The sequence below is a fragment of the Eurosta solidaginis genome, chromosome X (genome assembly GCF_040869045.1).
Source record: "Eurosta solidaginis isolate ZX-2024a chromosome X, ASM4086904v1, whole genome shotgun sequence".
Classification (NCBI taxonomy): domain Eukaryota; kingdom Metazoa; phylum Arthropoda; class Insecta; order Diptera; family Tephritidae; genus Eurosta; species Eurosta solidaginis.
In genome coordinates, this window is record NC_090324.1 from 117857332 (window position 1) to 117865433 (window position 8102).

At 38.3% G+C, this 8102-nt stretch overlaps 1 pseudogene; it reads right to left on the reverse strand.

Annotated features, from left to right (window-relative positions):
• Positions 1-525: 525 nt before the first annotated feature.
• Positions 526-1688, reverse strand: LOC137235099 (ribonuclease Z, mitochondrial-like; annotated as a pseudogene).
• Between the last annotated feature and the right edge of the window lie 6414 nt (positions 1689-8102).

The following is an 8102-nucleotide window of genomic DNA, read 5'->3' on the forward strand; positions in this document are numbered from 1 at the left end:
TGAAGATTTCCAAAAACGAATCTAAAAATCGGGGACCTGGTCATAATTAAGGGAGACAATTTGTCTCCAAACGAATGGAGACTCGGACGGGTGGTCAAATTACACCCAGGAACTGACGATCGCGTCAGAGTGGTCGATATGACTCCGCATCGTGAACATAGGCAAACAACCAGGTTTAATTTGTATTTAGGCAGGATTAAGGATATTGGGATATGCCCTCACAACGTACAATATTACAAGGACCAATATGTGTGTCTGTAGACGGACATATCATTTTACAAATATAATCAAAAGATCTTATCCTATGTCGAAAGAAATTTGTAGGTGAACGCATTTGTATCCAACCAATTCACACTCACCCCCATCTTGATGTGACGTAACACTAGCTATCGTGCTAAGGAACGCCCACTTGACCATATTTTTCACCACCACAGCCGAATGTATCGGCAACAAACGTTATGGCTTTCATCCCATACAAGACCGTTTGCCAAAACTTAATGGCTCAATGTGGTTATTGTTCACCTGCTATGGTAATGAATATGTATGGGCTGTTATATAACCAGAAAATTTATTACGGGGCGAATTCTAGAGATGCTGTGTACGCGGTGAAAAATTCTTCAAAAAATCGCGATAGTAATTGTTACCCAACATGTGTGCTGGTGTGAAGTGGACAACCAAAGCCACTTCGTTTTTCGTTTCTTGTTGCTCCGCACGAAAGACTTCATTTTGCTATTGCAATGCAGGAAAATAATTTTCAGATGGTATATCCAAAAATACAAACGATAATGCGGTTTCGCTGGGTTCATTTACATCTTTTGAATAAACAATAGTGCCATCGTCTAATGTTATATCACTACCATTATTCAATTGAACCAAAAGTGGCCCAGATAGTACACCACGTTCAACGCACTTCACTATATAGAGCGCGCCTGGGCATGCTTTAAGCTTACAAATGTAAGCGACAACCACTTGATTTTTTGCATCAATTTCAAATGGCGCCGAAGACAACTGATTTTAGAATCGCACATATTTCACGGTCATAACTGAATCTTCGAAACTCGTCAACTGCGTACAATCACGCGTGTTCATCGGCATTGTTTTCAACACCACAAAACGTTTCATGCTATGCAATATATTATCTAAATGCGGTGGCTCATGTAATGAGACCTTCCGTACGCCTGCCTCTTGCACAGTTAGCGCTATGCCAGGAAGTCCTCCCATCGCTGGTCAGCTATTTCGCGTTACAAAAATGTGTTCCAATCGCGCCAATTTAGTTGTGTGCTCATGCGCCAAGCGTTGCGTACCTTCGTCACAATTAAACAAATGCAGTGATTGATCGGTAAAAAGATATATGGATGTTGGTGACCCATTTGCGCCTCCCCCCAAAACTTGAAAATTCGCAATACCCGGTACACAGGGAGTTGATTTCTTTTTCGCTGTTTGTATCTGCCTCTCTCGCCGCAGTTGTGGTGGATCGGTTTTTGTCTCCGTACTGTAGTATCAGTGGCGGCCAGTACATTTCCAAGTGTGCCTTTCGTTGTATCATTTTCTGGATTTTCATTTTGTTCCTTCGTTAAGCTATGCACACGTGAAGTATGTGTTTCCATTCCTAGTAATGTGTTCACGTTCGCGTACAGATTTATTTTGACACGTGCTATGGAGCGTCTAAATGCTGAGGTGAACAACATTCGCGATTTTCAACGGTGAGTAGTGCGCTGATGTCAGGGTTGGAATTTATAGAGGGAATGTTGATTTTAAATGACCCTGTACACGAATTGAACGGACCTTATTATAAATGCCGATTTGCCAATCACCATAGAGCTTTCATGATCTTAAACGACGCTCGGGATGAGACATACTGAAATATTTAACTAAATAAAATATGTTCCGCTTATGTGTAGCGTACAATAGTAATTGCTTTCATTCAAGAAATGCCTTTTTTACACAAAATTTATCTATTTTACACATACGTAATTACACTAATATCTATACACTAAAGATATCTACGTTCCTAACATATACATTCTGAGTCAGCATATTAGTTTGACCTGATTTTAGATATTTGTCATTGTATAAATATTTTGGCAGGCACATTGACAAACAGTCATTGTCGTTAGGTCACGCTATTAACGAATTGATCAATGCGGCAGTTAAATGTAACCGGATATGGGTCTTGCTCTCGGCATTTGTATGTGATATTGAACCCCGATGTGTTGGGGTTAACATAATGTATATAGGTCGATATTGTAATATGAATGCAATATGACTGTGTGTGGTCTGCATAAAAAGTGCATTGGCGTAGAAAATCATAATGCATAATGCTACAAACGCATTGACATAAGAGGGCATAATGCATAATGCTACACCATCCACCTTAAAAGAGTCATATATAATTGGAGACAATTGTATATGACTATTCTAGAGACTTAATGACCCACTTAACTTTTTGATCGATTTTCATATTGAATTGTAGTTTATTACTCAATGGTAATTTGATATTGCAGTGATGAGTTTGTTTATGAGCAGAGCTCACAGAGTATATTAACTTTGATTGGATAACGGTTGGTTGTACAGGTATAAAGGAATCGAGATAGATATAGACTTCCATATATCAAAATCATCAGTATCGAAAAAAAATTTGATTGAGCAATGTCCGTCCGTCCGTCCGTCTGCCCGTTAACACGATAACTTGAGGGTTTTTGAGGTATCTTGATGAAATTTGGTATGTAGATTCCTGGGCACTAATCTCAGATCGCTATTTAAAATGAACGATATCGGACTTTAACCACGCCCACTTTTTCGATATCGAAAAACCGAAAAAATGCGATAATTCATTGCCAAAGGCGGTTAAAGCGATGAAACTTGGTAGATGGGTTGACGTTATGACGCAGAATAGAAAACTAGTAAGATTTTGGACAATGGGCGTGGCACCGCCCACTTTTACAAGAAGGTAATTAAAAAGTTTTGCAAGCTGTAATTTGGCAGTCGTTGACGATATCATGATGAAATTTGGCAGGAACGTTACTACTATTACTATATATGTGCTAAATAAAAATTAGCAAAATTGGATGAAGAACACGCCTACTTTTTAAAAAAAAATTTTTTTTTATTCAAATTTTAACAAAAAATTTAATATCTTTACTGTATATAAGTAAATAAAGTCAAAATTCAACTCCAGTAATGATATGATGCAACAAAATACAAAAAAAAAAGAAAATTTCAAAATGGGCGTGGCTCCGCCCATTTTAATTTAGTTTGTCTAGAATACTTTTAATGCCATAAGTCGGACAAAAATTTACCAATCCTTCTCAAATTTGGTAGGGGCATAGATTCTATTACGGTAACTGTTCTCTGTGAGAATGGGCGAAATCGGTGAAAGCCACGCCCATTTTTTATACACAGACCACCGTCTGTCCTTCCGCTCGGCCGTTAACACAATAACTTGAGCAAAAACCGACATATCTTTACTAAACTCAGCCCACGTACTTATATGAACTCACTTTATCTTGGTATAAAAAATAGCCGAAATCCGACCATAACCACGCCCACTTTATCGATATCGAAATTACGAAAAATGAAAAAAATGCCATAATTCTATACCAAATACGAAAAAAGGGATGAAACATGGTAACTGGATTGTTTTATTGACGCAAAATATAACTTTGGAAAAAACTTTGAAAATGGGTGTTACACCTACCATATTAAGTAGAAGAAAATGAAAAAGTTCTACAAGGCGAAATCAACAGCCCTTGGAATCTTGGCAGGAATACTGTTAGTGGTATTGCATATATAAATAAATTAGCAGTACCCGACAGATGATTTTCTGGATCACCTGGTCTACATTTTGGTCGATATCGCGAGACCGCCTTCACATATACATCTAAGGGCCACTCGCTTTTAAAACCCTCATTTATACCTTTAATTTGATATCCATATCGTATCATTCTAGAGGCACCCCTGGCCCACCCTAATGGCGATATCTCGAAAAGGCGTCCACCTATAGACCTAATGCCCACTCCCTCTTAAAATGCTCAGTAACACCTTTCGTTTGATACCCTTATCGTACAAACATTCTAGAGTCACCCCTGGCCCACCCTAATGGCGATATCTCGAAAAGGCGTCCACCTATAGACCTAATGCCCACTCCCTCTTAAAATGCTCAGTAACACCTTTCGTTTGATACCCATATCGTACAAACATTCTAGAGTCACCCTTGGTCCACCTTTATGGCGATATCTTGAAAAGGCGTCCACCTATATAACTAAGGATTACTCCCTTTTAAAATACTCATTACCACCTTTCATTTGATACCCAAATCGTACAAACACATTCTAGAGTCACCCTGGCCCACCCTAATGGCGGTATCTCGAAAAGGCGTCCACCTACAGAACTAAGGATTACTCCCTTTTAAAATACTCATTACCACCTTTCGTTTGATACCCATATCATACAAACACATTCTAGAGTCACCCCTGGCCCACCCTAATGACGATATCTCGAAAAGGCGTCCACCTATAAACCTCATGCCCACTCCCTCTTAAAATGCTCAGTAACACCTTTCGTTTGATACCCATATCGTACAAACATTCTAGAGTCACCCTTGGTCCACCTTTATGGCGAGATCTCGAAAAGGCGCCCACCTATAGAACTAAGGATTACTCCCTTTTAAAATACTCATTACCATCTTTCATTTGATACCCATATCATACAAACACATTCTAGAGTCACCCCTGGCCCACTCTAATGGCGACATTTCGAAAAGGCGTCCACCTATAGACCTAATGCCCACTCCCTCTTAAAATGCTCAGTAACACTTTTCCTTTGATACCCATATCGTACAAACATTTTAGAGTCACCCCTGGCCCACCCTAATGGCGATATCTCGAAAAGGCGTCCACCTATAGACCTAATGCCCACTCCCTCTTAAAATGCTCAGTAACACCTTTCATTTGATTCCCATATCGTACAAACACATTCTAGAGACACCCCTGGTCCACCTTTATGGCGATATCTCGAAACAGCGTCCACCTATGGAACTAAGGATCACTCCTTTTCAAAATACTCATTAACAGCTTTCATTTGATACCCATATCGTACAAATATATTCTAGAGTCACCCCTGGTCCACGTTTATGGCGATTTCTCGAAAAGGCGTTCACCTATAGAACTAAAGCCCATTCCCTTTTAAAATACTCATTACCACCTTTCATTTGATACCCATATCGTACAAACACATTCTAGAGTCACCCCTGGTCCACCTTAATGGCGATATCTCGAAAAGGCCTCCACCGATAGACCTAAGGCCCACTCCCTTTTAAAATGCTCAGTAACACCTTTCATTTGATACCCATATCGTACAAACAAATTCTAGAGTCAGCCCAGGTCCACTTTTATGGCGATATCCCTAAATGGCGTCCATCCATAGAACTATGGCCTACTCTCTCTTAAAATACTCTTTAATGCCTTCCATTTGATACACATGTCATACAACCAAATTCCAGGGTTACCCTAGGTTCATTTTCCTACATAGTGATTTTCCTTATTTTGTCTCCATAGCTCTCAACTGAGTATGTAATGTTCGGTTACACCCGAACTTAGCTTTCCTTACTTGTTTTTTGTATGTTTGTATATTTATTGTTATGAGTGATGTCTGGTATCAAGTGTTACATATTGAAATTCGTTTCACACAACTGCCTTTAAAGTGTGTCGACACACTTAGAATCCGCTTGTGTTTACAAATTATTCTTTAACATTTATGAATTAATGGTAACTTGATGCCAACATGAATTAGTATGTTTATGTGTTCTTTGTTTTTGTTTGTTTACATTTTCTTATGTATCTATTGTGCTAATTTTTGTTTGGCAAGTAAAGTGGAATGCTTATGTTTGAACAGTTTTTTTTGTGTTAAATTATGTGAGTTGCTAGCACATGTTTTATATTGGTTTAAGCCTATTCTTATGGACTATTATTTCCTTATCTTTATAGTTCCTTTCACTATTTTTTTTTACTCTATGTGGTATTAAAGTGAAATTGTTATTTTTATCAATATTCTTTACTCTATACTATCTTTTATACTTATTGTCTAACTTATGGCCCGGGCCATTTCTAACTAACACTAGATCACCTATACCTATTTCCTTACTGTACTTCTATCAAAGTTTTTTTTTTCTTTAGTCTCTTGGACTAATTTCCTAGCTCGTTGGACTAATTTCCTAGCTCGTTGCTGGGCTATTTGTAGGATGTATTTTATTTCTTTATCATATGCCTCGTGATCATAAACTGGACTTATTTTATTTTCTTCTAGAAATTCGTAGGTCGGGGGGTTTTTCGCGAATATAAGGACAATACCCATGTACGGTCGATAGCGTCGTATTGTAACAGTACGCGAAACACCTGAGGTATTCACCCCAATCATCTTTGTAACGGGATATGTATAAACGTACATATTCATTAAACGTTCTGTGACTACGCTCTACTGTACCCAAAGTCTGATGATGGTGTTGAGCTTTTATGCTCAATTTTTAGCAGTTTGCATAGTTCTTAGAATAAGGTATTTTTGTATTTGGTTCCCATATCTGATGTGATTGTTTTCATGCAACCATATGTCCAAACGAAGTGCTTGAATACAGCTTTAGCAACTGTTATCGCATGTTTGTTTGGGATTGGGATTGCTACCAAGTATTTGGTTAGGTCGCATATGAGCCGTTTATTTTGAAAGTGGCATAAGTCATTTCATGTCGTTTAGGTTCAGTGATAATTTGTTCGTATCTCTCCTCGCTTCCAGTTTGTTAGAGTCCAATATCCAAAAGATGCAATTCTTATTATTATTTTATAATTGTAGAACCATCTATATATGCATTCGTTCAAAAATAACAATGCATTTAAGACCATGAGTTGGAAATTACTTATGCCACTTTCAAAATAAACGGCTCATATAATGGTAACTGCATACTCGTTTCCACCGATTTTGGTAATGGTCCGACCGCATCGATTTGTACAATATCAAAAGCCTTCGGAGTTGTCTCCGTTATTGTCATTGGTTCCTTTATATGGGTTTAGGCCAGCAGGCTAACCCCAAAGGAAAACTTAGGGCCGACCACCCTAATGCAATTTAATACAAAACCGCTTATTTATTACTGCTGTTAGCACTTATACTAACAGAAAAATTGACGTTTCGTTGAGTTACCCCGCCAAAGGCCTGTTAGCTTTGGGGGGTAAATGGAACGCGTGGAATGGAACTCGGTCACTTGGATTGAAGCAGCCACAGTTTACGCACGCTGGAACGTCTTGAAGCCGCAAGTTTTTAACCACCATTAAAACATCACCGCCAGAACGCAGAGTCCCTGAATATATTAAAGGTAAAATTGTAGCAATTGCATGCTTGCACCTTTAAACTCTACTTTCTATTTTTATATTGCACATTCCCTTGAAATAAAACACTATTGTAAATTTTAATATTAATCACTGACTTTTTATTCCTAACCCCCTCTCGAGAGAAACTAAGTCTGGAGATCGCCAACTCAAGTTTTCATGGTCCTTCGAGCCGGATAAGGGAGTCAGAACTATATCGAGATACATTCCACTAACAAAAGCAATAAAATTCATGAAATCATCACATTAAGCGTTGACTACAAAGCCATTCCGGACAAAACAACGGAATTTGTTCAGCGTCAATACACTAATAAAAGTGTTTGGTTAAAAGGTATGTGCTCAAATTAAAAGTGACACATAGAAAAAAGAGGTTAAGTTTTTTTCATATAAATCACATGCGGTGATTAAAAATTACTGAATAAACAGTGCTATTACAAAGCCTTTTGTCTATCCTATACTCTCCCCCACCCGTGGTAAGAGGTATTGGGCACAGCCTAAGGCTAACAGTTAGTGGCCTAAAATCTTAGTAACTTTCCTTGAAACGTTACACTGCACTGCACTTTCGGTTCTTGCAACCATCGCGTTTATAAATCAGTAAACAAATTTTGAGCTTATTCGTGACAAAAAGGTGCTTGTCCAAACTTCTATGACACCATTTTGGTCGTTATTAGAATATTGCAAAACTCGCTAACACAGTGCTTTCTGCTGGTTTAAAAATTTAAACGTGCAAAC